Source organism: Odontesthes bonariensis, chromosome 24, assembly GCF_027942865.1.
Source record: "Odontesthes bonariensis isolate fOdoBon6 chromosome 24, fOdoBon6.hap1, whole genome shotgun sequence".
Taxonomy (NCBI): domain Eukaryota; kingdom Metazoa; phylum Chordata; class Actinopteri; order Atheriniformes; family Atherinopsidae; genus Odontesthes; species Odontesthes bonariensis.
In genome coordinates, this window is record NC_134529.1 from 28,975,873 (window position 1) to 28,989,385 (window position 13,513).

General features: G+C 43.0%; 1 protein-coding gene and 3 non-coding genes across 4 annotated transcripts in view; 3 read left to right on the forward strand and 1 right to left on the reverse strand.

Moving 5' to 3' along the window:
- The first annotated feature begins 6,408 nt into the window (after window positions 1-6,408).
- On the forward strand, window positions 6,409-6,480 carry trnac-gca (transfer RNA cysteine (anticodon GCA)). Its single transcript has one exon. It is a non-coding gene; the product is annotated as a tRNA-Cys (tRNA).
- A 558-nt stretch (window positions 6,481-7,038) lies between these two features.
- Window positions 7,039-7,110, reverse strand: trnac-gca (transfer RNA cysteine (anticodon GCA)). Its single transcript has one exon. It is a non-coding gene; the product is annotated as a tRNA-Cys (tRNA).
- A 122-nt stretch (window positions 7,111-7,232) lies between these two features.
- On the forward strand, window positions 7,233-7,304 carry trnac-gca (transfer RNA cysteine (anticodon GCA)). Its single transcript has one exon. It is a non-coding gene; the product is annotated as a tRNA-Cys (tRNA).
- Window positions 7,305-10,718: 3,414 nt separating this feature from the next.
- The window catches only part of LOC142375062 (heparan sulfate glucosamine 3-O-sulfotransferase 5), a 94,458-nt gene continuing 91,663 nt past the window's right edge, over window positions 10,719-13,513 (forward strand). The window contains exon 1 of the mRNA XM_075458981.1: window positions 10,719-10,998. The gene's annotated coding sequence lies outside the window, so the exon portion shown is untranslated. The remainder of the gene's footprint in view (window positions 10,999-13,513) is intronic.

The following is a 13,513-nucleotide window of genomic DNA, read 5'->3' on the forward strand; positions in this document are numbered from 1 at the left end:
ATATTAAGTCATTTACTAGCTCAAATCAACATATTCATTCATAAATTAGTCCTCATTGGTGTAAAATGATCTCTGTCAACAATCTCACTTATCCTCCTGAGTGAAGAATAACTTGTCTGTATCTACATAGAGCGGGCAAGCTCTATGGAGGCTGCCATGTCCTTCCGGTCTATGAAAAACGACAAAGTGCCGAGAGGGACATAAAGTACTTCGAATTGCGTTTTCCCCAACACCAGGCCTGCAAGTGGAAATTACGTCATTTTGACGTCACGTTTGCACGCAGGTATAAACAGAGCCAGTCTACGCCATTAGACATTCTCTGGTATAAACCAGCCTGAACGGCCTGCACTTTTGTTCGCAATAGAATTCCATAGTTATGCCACGCCACAGGAGAAGGGATTCTCGTCGCCAAAAAAGCGAAAAAGTGAATCTTGACACATACCACCTGCCGTAGTTCAACAAGTTGCAACGCACATTTGAAAATGCGAGGCGCTAGAGAGCAAATTCATTCGACTTCGCAAAATAAAATTGCACCACTAGAGGGGGGAAGAAATGACACAGTGTCCCTTTAAAGCTGCAGTCTGCAACTCTTTTTCAAGCATAATGCCTGGAACTGTCCGGGGATTCTGAAAGTAGTACATTAAATACCCCAATACAAAAAAAAATTAGTTCTCCCTATATGTCCCGCTAGGTCCCTCCAAAGCCAGCAGGTTTGTTTACAAAATTGCAGACCGGACCGGTAAAAGGTAACCAATCAGGTTTACGAGCTGGGCTCTGCTGCCTGTCAATCACCGATTGTGCACGCGCGATACAAGGTAGGCTCGTCCCCACGCTTATTTATCTAGACTTTTGAACTTCATTACGGGCTAGTCTACTTACTGTGTCTTCCATGATCGCAAATGACAGGTGAGTTGATGAATGAGGAGTCGTGTACGCGCATCTGGCGTGCACGTAGACGTGCACGTGTTCTCATGTGTTTTGATGGGGCGGGACAGGAAGTTGAATAACTTTTTATTTTTCGGTTAAAAAATAAGCATTTCTTGCATTTTGCGACTACGGAGGTCACCGTTTTCAACTTCAAGTGTTCTGATAGATCATGTAAACTCTTAAAATGCCAAAAATTAGGACTTTACGTATGACAACAACAAATCCTGCAGACTGCAGCTTTAAGACTACAGAAGAGCACCTTAAGGGGATGTCGCTCAGTGTTACTTGACATGTTTTAAGATACAAGTTTCAATATTCATGGTTTAATTGAGTTATTATCACACAGCACAAAATTGCATAACAAAATTAGCAAGCATTTATTCATTGTTATATACAAAATGATGTGACATATAAGACAAAAGATGTTTCTGTAATAAAATGTGCTGGTGATATGGCCATGGCTGTTCGCCTGCAGGATATCAACAACCCCTCTCACTGTCAGTATGTCGAACACCTTCTCACTTAGTTTGACAGCAGCTTTCTTGATCTCAGTGTTGATCAAGATCAAAGAGCTGTGTCTGAGAGGAAGGATGGAAGCAGGTTGAAAAGGACCTGTGCTCATACCAACAATTATGAATGATAAGTTTTTAAAAACCTGCAAACAATCGAGGACAATAGGGTTATCTTTCAATCTCGCACACTCCAAAATTCTTGTTGAGAAAACTACTGCACCGCATTTCACCACAGCTTCACCTAACATTTAACGGACTCTTGATCTTACATTATTAAAGTTGTTTTAAATGTGTCATTTGCTGTGCTAAAAGTCTTGTTTGTTCAGCCAATACACATTGACCTATGAATCATTTAAGTACAAATGGCACCAAACTGGGTATCTTTAAACTCAATGGGCCTCATGCAAGAACATTTTCGTATTTTTATTCTAAATGTCTCTCACTCTTTTCGTACAAAGGTCTCGTACGAACACGCCACGTCAGATTCAACAAACGCTCTAATTTTGGAAAAAGTGTGTAAACAACCTGTGTAAATGATGAATGCCACCCGTGCGTATTTAAGTGCACGTGCACGAGGATAGTAGATTTACATACTCCACGCCCAAAATGATACCATATAAGGCTGTGCTTCCTCTCTCCTGTGCCAGGAAGTGTTGAGTGTTGAGTCATGAGAATGGCATCAAGGCGCAAAAAGAACAACTTTAGGGGCTCTGAGACTGAAGTTCTGCTTTCAGAGATCCAAAAAGGAAAATCTGTCATTTTCAGCAGTGTCAGCAGTGGAATTACGGGACCTGCTAAAGCCAAGAAATGGGAAGCAATTAGGAGTGCTGTTAATACCATGTCATCTGTGGTTCGTAATGTCACCGAAATAAAAAAAAAGAAATGGTTTGATATGAAAATGGCTTACAAAAAAAAAAAACGTCTCGCCCTGGCCAGGCGCTTGAGGACTGCAACTAAAGCCGTGCAATCAGTTGTTGCCTCATCATGATGGCACATTGATGGGGTGGTCCATGAGGGGGGTCTTCTGGCACCACACCTTCTGGTCTGCCTGGGCTGGTTCAGGTTGTAGGAGACCCTCGTTCATGGCAATATTGTGCAAATCTGGCATGTCTTCTCTGGGCTATAGAGCAGTTTGCCCCCCGCTGTATGGAGACACACCCACCTGGCCTTCAGCTCCGTGCGCTCCACAACAGCACGGGTGCTTTGATGCATATATGTGTGGAGTCTATTGCTCCGATTATGTTTGGCAGTCCAGCCAAAGCATGAAAGTCCCTCTTAATATGTACTTGTTGTGTGTGTATATGTATCTATATATATATATAGATATATATAAATGTAAATTTTTGGATTAGCAGTTTTGGGAATCAAATCAAATCAAATTTATTTATATAGCACATTTCATGTACAAACAATTCAAAGTGCTTTACATAAAATAAAAGCATTGCAGCAGGGAGTGGAAGAAGCATTTAAATACACAAAATAATATAAAGAGAAACAAATAAAATAATTTAAATGAATTTAAAAACAAGCAACAGTCTAGATAAGTTAAAAGATATTTAATGCATAGACACATGAGAAAAGAAATGTTTTTAACAATAGCAGTTTCAAAGATCAGTTAATTGTTACCTCTCATCACTACAACTTGGCATGCAAGAGAACCAACTCCAGAACTCCAGAACCAAAGCCCATCTGACACAATATTGTAAATGAGATTTTAATTTTTGCTGTATATCACATGTTAAACCTGCAATCCTTGGAAGAGCAGGGGGCACCCAGATTTGAACTGAGGACCTCTTGATCTGCAGTCAAATTCAATTCAATTCAAATTCAAAAATATTTTATTTATCCCAGAGGGAAATTAAATGTTGATGTAGCTCAATTAAATCAAGGAGTTATTATAGATGCTGATGGCTGTGGGCAGGAATGATTTCCTGTAGCGGTCCGTTTTGCATCCAAACTGAAGAAGCCTTTGACTGAAGAGACTCTGTTTTCCGATAACAGTCTCATGGAGAGGATGTTCAGGGTTGTCCATAATTCTCTTGATTTTATGCAAAATCCTTCTTTGCATTATTGTCTCCAGAGGTTCCACAGTCGTCCCCAGAACAGAACCAGCCTTCCTTATCAGGTTGTTGAGTCTTTTTAGGTCCCTGGTTCTGATGCTGCTGCCCCAACAGATGACGCAAGAGGAAATGACGCTCTCAACAACAGACTTGTAGAATATCTGCAACATCTTGTTGCAAACCTTGAAGGACCTTAGCTTCCTCAAGAAGTACAGTCTGCTCTGTCCTTTCTTGTAGATGGTTTCACTGTTGTGTCTCCAGTCCAGTCTGTTGTCCACATGAACACCAAGGTATTTATATTCCTCAACCACCTCCACTTCTTCTCCCATGATGGAAACAGGGTTTGATCTGACCCTGTTTCTCCTGAAATCTACAATCATCTCCTTTGTTTTGTTAACATTCAAGATGAGATGATTGTTCCCACATCATGCCACAAAGCGGTCCACCAGCTCTCTGTACTCAGCTTCTTGTCCATCTCTGATACACCCGACAACTGCAGAGTCATCTGAATATTTCTGTAGATGACAGGAGTCTGACTTGTACTGGAAGTCTGAAGTGTACAGAGTGAAAAGGAACGGTGAGAGTACAGTCCCCTGTGGTGCTCCTGTGCTGCTGATCACCTGGTTAGACACACAATTCTTCAGTCTGACAAACTGTGGTCTGTTTGTCAGGTAGTCATTAATCCAGGTGATTGTTGAGGCCTCCACCTGAGTCTTCTGGAGTTTCAGACGAAGCAGATCAGGCTGGATTGTGTTAAATGCACTGGAGAAATCAAAGAACATGATCCTCACAGTGCTGCCTGCTTTGTCCAGATTACAGTGGGTTTGTTGAAGCAGGTGTATGATAGCGTCTTCAACTCCAACTCCATGGCGATAAGCAAACTGCAGGGGGTCCTGATATGTGCTGGTTTGCTTACACAGGTGGGTCAACAGGAGTCTCTCCAGGACCTTCATGATGTGGGATGTCAGGGCAACAGGTCTGTAGTCATTGATGACTGAAGGATGAGTTTTCTTTGGTACCGGAACCAGACAGGATGTCTTCCACAACAGTGGTACCTTCTCTTGGGTCAAGCTAAGGTTGAAAAGGTGTTGCAGAATCCCACAGAGCTGCTCTGCACAGGCCTTCAGGACTCGGGGGCTGACACCATCTGGACCTGCAGCCTTGTTCCGGTTCAGTCTCTCCAACTGCCTCTTCACCTGACTTCTAGAAACAGAAAAGTGGGAGGGGGAGGCAAAGGGGACAGCAGCATCTCCTGATTTGGTTGAAGACAAACTAGTGGAAGCAGAAGAATCCATGACTGAGGTGGAGGTGGAGTTGTTACAGGAAAGCTGTGGGTCAGAGGAGGGTGGGATGTCTCTTTGGCTGGGAACAGGAGGGGAGGATGGTGAGCTTGTTCCTGAACTGAACCTGTTGAAGAATGTGTTCAGCTCATTTGCTCTGTCCAGACTTCCATCCATCCGATCCTCCCTCTGCTTGAGGCCTGTGATCTTCTTCATTCCTGAACACACATCTCTGATATTGTTCCTCTGCAGTTTACTCTCAAGCTTCTTTCTATACACCTCCTTGCTCTCTCTGATCTTGACTTTGAGCTGCTTCTGTATACTCCTCAGTAACTCCCTGTCTCGCTCCCTAAAGGCTCTTTTTTTCTTGTTCAATAGTTCCTTTAGCTCACTGGTGATCCAGGGTTTGTTATTAGGGAAGCATCTCACTGTTCTGGTGGGGATGGTGTTGTCCACACAGAAGTTTATATAGTCAGTCACACACTCAGTCATGGCATTAATGTCCTTTCCATGTGGCTTACAAAGAGAAATCCAATTGGTTGCATCAAAACAACCCTGTAAGGCTTCTTCAGCTTCATGTGACCACTTTCTAACAGTCCTTTTTGTGACAGGTAGTCTCTGGACAAGGGGTTTATATGCTGAACAGAGAAAAACAAGGTTGTGATCTGATTTACCCAGGGGAGGTCTTGATTTGGAAATGTATGAATCCTTGACATTTGTGTAAAACAAATCCAATGTCTTGTTTTCTCTGGTAGAGCAGCTGACAAACTGTTGAAAAGTTGGCAGTGTAGCAGAGAGTGAGGCATGATTAAAATCACCAGATATTGCCACAAAAGAATTGGGGTGTTGTGTCTGTATCTGAGCAACAACGGAACTGATGACATCACATGCAGTGTCGGCAACAGCTGAGGGTGGAATGTAAACAGCCACCAAAACAACACTGGTGAACTCTCTTGGCAAATAATATGGACGAAAACCTACTGCCAATAGTTCAATGTCAGGACTGCAGAGACGACTCTTCACAGTAACACGTCCTGGGTGACACCATCTGTTGTTGACAAGCACTGCCAATCCACCCCCTTTCCTTTTCCTGCTACTCTTTAAATCTCGATCTGCTCGTACAGTCAGGAAGCCCGGCAGAGAGACGCTGGAGTCGGGGATATGATCCTGCAGCCATGTCTCAGTAAAACACATAATGCTACATTCCCGATATTCTTGCTGAGTCCTTGTCAAGGCTAGAAGTTCATCCAACTTGTTAGCTAACGATCTTACATTGCCCATGATGACGGATGGCAGAGATGGTTTGAACTTCTTCTTTCTTTCTCTCCTCTTTGCTCCTGCTCTGCATCCACGACGCCTCCTTTTCAATTCCAGTGGGATTTCTGGCTTCAGTTGTCGAATTATTTCTGCTTTTCCAGTGTTAATCAGCTGCTCCCTGTTGTAAACCACCTTGTTGCTATGGTTATGCATCATAACAACAAATGCTCTACCACTGAGCTATACCCCCGTATGAAGTCTCTGTCAAGTAGTTTTTAGTAAAAGTTTCAATTCCATATGGCAGAAGCATTGACCCTCAGTTTCCCATGTCAACAAAAAAGATGTCATTGATAGAATATGAGAACTTGTCGGGGGGGTATAGCTCAGTGGTAGAGCATTTGACTGCAGATCAAGAGGTCCTCAGTTCAATTCTGGGTGCCCCCTGTAATTATGACAATATCAGGTTGGTTATCTTCTCAATACTTGAAGGAATTGAGAAAACTTTCTGAGGACTGAAGAAAAGACAAATATATTGTTTAAAGCAAACATATTAAACAGGCTGTGGGTTTATGTTGGTAGTACTAAAGTTGAGAAGTGATCAACTTAATCATTGTGTCTCAGGGCACACTGGACAGGATATTACACCATGGACTAGCATGCAACTTCACTTCACATCCATTAAAATATTGCAAAGCAACCTTTATCTGTGGACATAGCAGTGTTAGTTGCCCTATTTGGCCAGGAATTCTCTTTTCTGATAATGTGAATTTCAAGAATGAGTAATATGCACTGAGAACTTATATATATATATGTACATTTTTGGATTAGCAGTTTTGGGAAGTTAACAATAGCAGTTTCAAAGATGAGTTAATTGTTACCTCTCATCACTACAACTTGGCATGCAAGAGAACCAAATCCAAAAGCCCATCTGACATAAGATTGTAAAGAAGATTTAAATTTTTGCTGTATATCACATATTAAACCTGTAATCCTTGGAAGAGCAGGGGGCACCCAGATTTGAACTGAGAACCTCTTGATCTGCAGTCAAATGCTCTACCACTGAGCTATACCCCCCGTATGAAGTCTCTGTCAAGTAGTTTTTAGTAAAAGTTTCAATTCCATATGGCAGAAGCATTGACCCTCAGTTTCCCATGTCAACAGAAAAGACGTCCGTGACACAATATGTGTAATTGTTGGGGGGTATAGCTCAGTGGTAGAGCATTTGACTGCAGATCAAGAGGTCCTCAGTTCAATTCTGGGTGCCCCCTGCAATAATGACAATATCAGAAGCATTGACCATCGGTTTCCGATTTTAACAAAAAAGATGTCTTTGATAGAATATAAGTAATTATTGGGGGGTATCCTACGGTAGCCGACACGTGCAAACGCCGAAACAAATCCAACAATAAAATGCTGCAAGAGGAAAATGCGGCAATCACAAAAACGACCGGAGCACACGCGCTGCAAACCCCAAAACACATGCAAGAGAGAAACACTGCAAACCCCAAAACACATGCAAGAGAGAAACGCTGCAAACCCCAAAACACATGCAAGAGAGAAACTCTGCAAACTTCAAAACACAACGGAAGTTCGCCAGGCCACTAGGGGGTCTCGACCTGTGGGATAGGGGATCGACTATGGGAGATCTACCATATTAATGAAAGAGAAGAAAGTCAAAAGGTACGTTGACATTTATGTCTTTTTTAAACACTTGGCCGTAATCTTTTACCTTATTATAGCGACATAACTCCGCTGCTCTTCTATAAGAAGACTGGGCAACTCTTCTCAATATTCCCATTCCACACAAAATGCAGTTCTTCACAGCATTCAGAAGACCTACCTTCTACCTGCCATACAGTCTGCCTACCAAGAAAAACGTGACCAAATCATATCTCGGCTCGTTACAGACTCATGGTCTGAAAAGAGGCATGAACTCTGTGGTGATGCAAGGTGAGATAGTCCAGGTAAATGTTAAATTGTTACCATTTTTGGTAAATCATTCCATACACCATCATAAACCTAACCCCTGAGAAACTTAACTGATCTGTGTTTTTCTTCTAAGTTTATAGTGCAAAGTACTCAACATACTCTTTCCAAAATGACGCCACCAAGGAAATTGTCCACTTTGAATTGGTTCAGGTAATTTTTCTATGGAAACTAAAATGAACTCTGTGATAGAAGACTGCTTTCAACAGGAGAAAAAACACCTGTGAATGTACAACTTTTGAATATCCATTATGCTCTTGGTGTCAGAAACAACGAGCTGTGTCGCAATGGAAGCGTTGGGATTCCAGAGGGACCTGAACGAGTTGCTGGATTGTGGGGTAGATGTGGCCATGATGACCACAGACCGATCACCTTCCATCCGGACAATATTGAGAAAAGAATATCTATTCTCTGTTGTCCTTGTATATTGCTTGCCAAAAATAAGCGCTTGCTGCACAGTATTGACTTGTCTGAGACTGTTCCTGTTTGCACCTGTACCATTGCTACAATGTTGTGTTTTCTCACCAGTGCAGAGTTCATTCTCCTAGAACTAACACCAGAACCTCAACAAGTTACTCTAAAGTGCCCTAACACTAGAAATTTGAATCTTGTGAATTTCACTGTTTATGTTTTTATAAAAATTTGAAGAAACTGGACAGGTTGAAAACAAAAGTGTCAGGCCTAAATAATATCTCCAACAGATGAACAGTATCTGAGTTATGTCCTTAAAGCTGCAGTCTGCAGGATTTGTTGTTGTCATACGTAAAGTCCTACTTTTTGGCATTTTAAGAGTTTACATGATCTATCAGAACGCTTGAAGTTGAAAACGGTGACCTCCGTAGTCGCAAAATGCAAGAAATGCTTATTTTTTAACCGAAAAATAAAAAGTTATTCAACTTCCTGTCCCGCCCCATCAAAACACATGAGAACACATGCACGTCTACGTGCACGCCAGATGCGCATACACGACTCCTCATTCATCAACTCACCTGTCATTTGCAATCATGGAAGACACAGTAAGTAGACTAGCCCGTAATGAAGTTCAATAGTCTAGATAAATAAGCGTGGGGACAAGCCTACCTTGTATCGCGCGTGCACAATCGGTGACTGACAGGCAGCAGAGCCCAGCTCGTAACCTGACTGGTTACCTTTTACCGGTCCGGTCTGCAATTTTGTAAACAAACCTGCTGGCTTTGGAGGGACCTAGCGGGACATATAGGGAGAACTAATTTTTTTTTGTATTGGGGTATTTAATGTACTACTTTCAGAATCCCCGGACAGTTCCAGGCATTATGCTTGAAAAAGAGTTGCAGACTGCAGCTTTAAGAAATAGGAAACACAATAAAAGTATGGTTGTATTTCAGTTCATCTATACTTTAATTGATGGAGGGTCTGTCTGATGGAGGGATGAATCCTCCCCAGAGCCCGGAGCTCAACATTACTGAAGCAGTGTGGGATCATGTTGGCAGAGAACGGAACAAAAGGCAGCCCACATCCAAAGAAGAGCTTTGGGATGTCCTTCAAGAAGCCTGGAGAACTATTCCTGAAGACTCCTTAAAGAAAGGACAGAAAGCTTGTTTAATATTGAGGACCAAAATTGCCATAATAAAAAATTGACAAAATATTAGGAAATAAATTATTCACATTTTGGAACACCAAAGGGTCAACTTCTGTGTCTGTGAGTGCAGTTAACAAAACCATTCTGTCAGTCACAGTATCTACAATACTACAACCAATGATGACTCATCACTGACTGTATTATTCTGAGCTGAGTCAGCAATTTGCCTGAGTTCACCAGCAATAATAATAATAATAATACATAGGTTTTATCTCCTGATGGAAGTCATTATCTCTCACAAGAAAGTAGGGCAGAGTCAGTTGGTGTCCTGTGGATTTCTTGAGAGCTGATTGGTTGACGCTATTGACCAATCATATTTTAGACCAAGGTTAGTAATGCCCGCCTTATTACCATACACTTGAGTGGAAAAAGGGTGAAGAAAAGTAATAATGTGGAAAAGAAGGAAAATACATATGTGTAGATTAGGAAAAGTGGAAATGTGGAAAAGTGAAAATAAATAAACTAATAATACGTATAATAATAATATAACGCATACGGAAATTGTGCAAATAAAAAAATAAACGTGGACATAAAAAATAAAAAAGTGGAAAAAAGTAAGCAAAAAATTTTTTGCTTACTTTTTTCCACTTTTTTGTGTAAAAATGTAAAAACACACATATTTAATTATCTATTTTATAAAAAGATATTCTAAAATGTTAAAAAAAACTGGTGTACATTTGCAAACTTTTTGACAAAGAGCATCTTTGTCCATCCTCCCTCCTCCTCTCTCCTCCCTCCTCCTTCCTCCCTCTCCTCCTCCCTCTCCCCTCTCTCCTCCCTCCTCCTTCCTCCCTCTCCTCCTCCCTCTCCCCTCTCTCCTCCCTCCTCCCTCCTCTCTCCTCCCTCCTCCCTCTCTCCTCCCTCCTCCCTCTCACCTCTCCTCCCTCTCCCTCCTCTCTCCTCCCTCCTCCTCCCTCTCCTCCCTCTCTCCTCCCTCCTCCCCCCCCCCCCCCCCCCCTCCTGGAACAGCACGGCTCAGCCCTCCCTGCGCAGCCTCCAGACAGCAGCATCAGTGCAGCGGGCTCCACGTCTCTCTGCGGCGGGCTTTCTGGGGGGGGCGCTCTCCGGTTTGTGTGGACCTTAGAGGCGGCTTCTACCTGCCTGCTGTTAGGAAGCTGCGTCAACCGAGGAGAGACGTGACACAGACGCTGCACCCATGGCTTCCAGAGCACGCGTGCCTCACGCCGAGCAGAACGTGCGAGTTGGAGCCCACTCTCACGCCTGACTGCAACTGTCCTGTGTCCTGTGTACCCCAAACCCACGAGACTCCAAGACAGACGTGAGGCAGCTCTCAGGCTCCGCGGGGTGCCGGCTGGTCCGCCCAGCAGCCGCCGCGTCCAGGGGAGGATGCCGAGCAGGTAGAGCCGTCATCTTTTCTAGAGTTCAGGAGATTCCTCTCCCACGCTGCTCTGGCTGCAGTGATTGGAATTATTTCTTTTTACTTACCGTGTTCTTTGTAAATTCAGTATAACATACCACAACCCTTCAGGAAGGAGCAATTTCTTAACTTCGAATTGTTTTCTAGGAATAATCAAATTCAGAGCTCCAAACTTGATTTGACCCCCTTGCAGGATATTATTGCTGAACGTTTTTCAGAGACAATCAATCTGCCTTTGCTGCTTGCATACAATAAAACTCTGCTACTTAGTTTTCTTGAAGGATCATGAAGGTCCCTCCACATCTGGAAGTTGATTTGAATTCTTTCATTGACAAAGGACTCAGCTGAAACCAGACACAATGATTTAGTCTTTGTGGAGCTTTAGAAAGTAAAAAGGTTTACTTCAACATGTTTCTAACTTTCTCCTTTGGCTTAATGCTGGTGTTCCATCAGTCTTGCCCGTACTGATTTACTGTTGTCTCAGGCGACAGGTGGCTGCTTGTCATCATTACTCTGTATTAACTTTCTAACCGGGCTTCTGTTAGTAGTTAAGCGCTTGGAGCTCTGTCGCAGCTGGTGAGAATGAAGATGAAAAGGTGCACTGTGGACTGATATGACACAGGTCATTTGGCTTTGGTTTTATACTAAAATAATGATAGTGCTGCTTATGTGAACCTCTCAGCATACAAGCTTCTCTTAGTTCAGTATAACCACAACCACATTTCAAACTTGAACAGTTATTACTTCAAAAATAAATCAGAATGAAGACGAGGATGTTGGAAATTAGAGCAGCATCTATACATCCTGTGTTTTTCCTTCAACAAACAGCTGTTTTATTCATGACGTAAGAGGGTGATATTAAAAGCACTGTTTCAGATCATGCTTGTGTTGCATTCTTTGCAATAGATGCAGCGGATTGTTGTTTTAATGTACACACACAACATAAACCGGGCAAACCATCCATCCATCCATTATCTATTCCCCCTTCATCCAACTCCGGGTCGCTGGGGGACCGGAGCCTATCCCAGCTGCCAGGGGGTTAGAGGCGGGGGAAACACCTTGGACGGGTTTCCGTCCGTCACAGGGCTTGGGTAAACCAGTCCTTCTGAATTGCTCTATTTTTGCTTTTTTATTTTCGGTTGGCTCTGGTTCTGAGTCTGATATCAGCTCTGATGCTCAGCCAGTGTAATTGTTTGCCACCAGGGACAGAAGAGATGGATGGTTCAACACGTAACTGCTGATTAAGTAAGATCTGGGCTGGGGCTTTCAGAGCTGGGACCAGAGATGTGTGGAACATGGAGAATGGTTTTTTTCTTAACAAACAAACCATCAGTGTCTTTATTTTTTAAGATATAGATGGCTCGCAGTGACGTGCGGTGAGGTTGGCTGGTGAGGCACTGACTCCATCAGAATCAGAGTTACAAATGTATGAATTCAGCAGAGTAGATTATTCACCATTTGACAGCAAGGGCTGGCTAACTTGGTAGCAGCGGCAGCTAGTGGTGGCACTTCCTGCTTCCTGTCTGAGGCAGTTACCACTGCCCTGCCACTGCAAATGCTGCTGTTCGGCACGGAAGCAGGTGGCATAGATGAGATCCTTCAAAATCTCTGGGTTCTCCTTGACCTTAGCATTGTGGATGCTGATGTTCAGTCTCCGCTGTTCATCCAAAGCCAAGTCCATCCTGGAGATCCCAAAAGTTTTTAGCGCGTTCTGGCTTTGAATGTGAGTGGTGGACCGCTCATGTTTGCTGAGGCTTCTCTGCAAACTCTTCATGTCACAGTATCCCATCTGAGTCCAGTCATTGTCACAGGTTGAGATAAGAAAGAAGGGAAGCAGAAAAGGCGGTTCCTTTTCCTGTGTACCGCTCTGTTTGAAAAGAGCGGGTAATCTTCTGTCCCGTAGTCTGAAGCAAACCTTTCAGCTCCGGTGTTGATCTCCCTTTATTTATTACCTCCTGTTCTGACTGAAAGTCCAATTTAGAAAGCAGGCGGGGCCAGGGGGGACATTTTTTAAATCACTGCACTTGACTCACTAATTGTAACCATGGACTCTAAGGCTGTGTTCGAAACCGCCTACTTTTCCCACTATTCCCACTACTGCTACTAACTTTAACTTTTTTAAGTTCCCGGATGCATACTAGATTCGCCGAAATGTTGAGTATGCATCATGTGGTTACTTGTCATACTTAAACTGCCCAAGATGCAACCTAACTTGACGTCGTCGATCGTAATTTCCTGTCAAAACGGCAGTTTCAAGCTAGCTATAACGAGGGTAGGTTCATTTTGTGAAAATAACCGGAAGTGCGTTGCTCACTGCGGCTAGCTTTAGTAGCGCCGAATTCATCTGAACAAAATTGTAAATAGCCGGTATTTTGTCAGGTTTTCAACACGTTGGGGATCTAAACGACTACTTTCTCACCTAAAAATGTTTCAAATGTTGTTAAAGTTATATATTTACAGAGTTTATAGCTTAAGCAAAATCTGCTTCAGGCCGG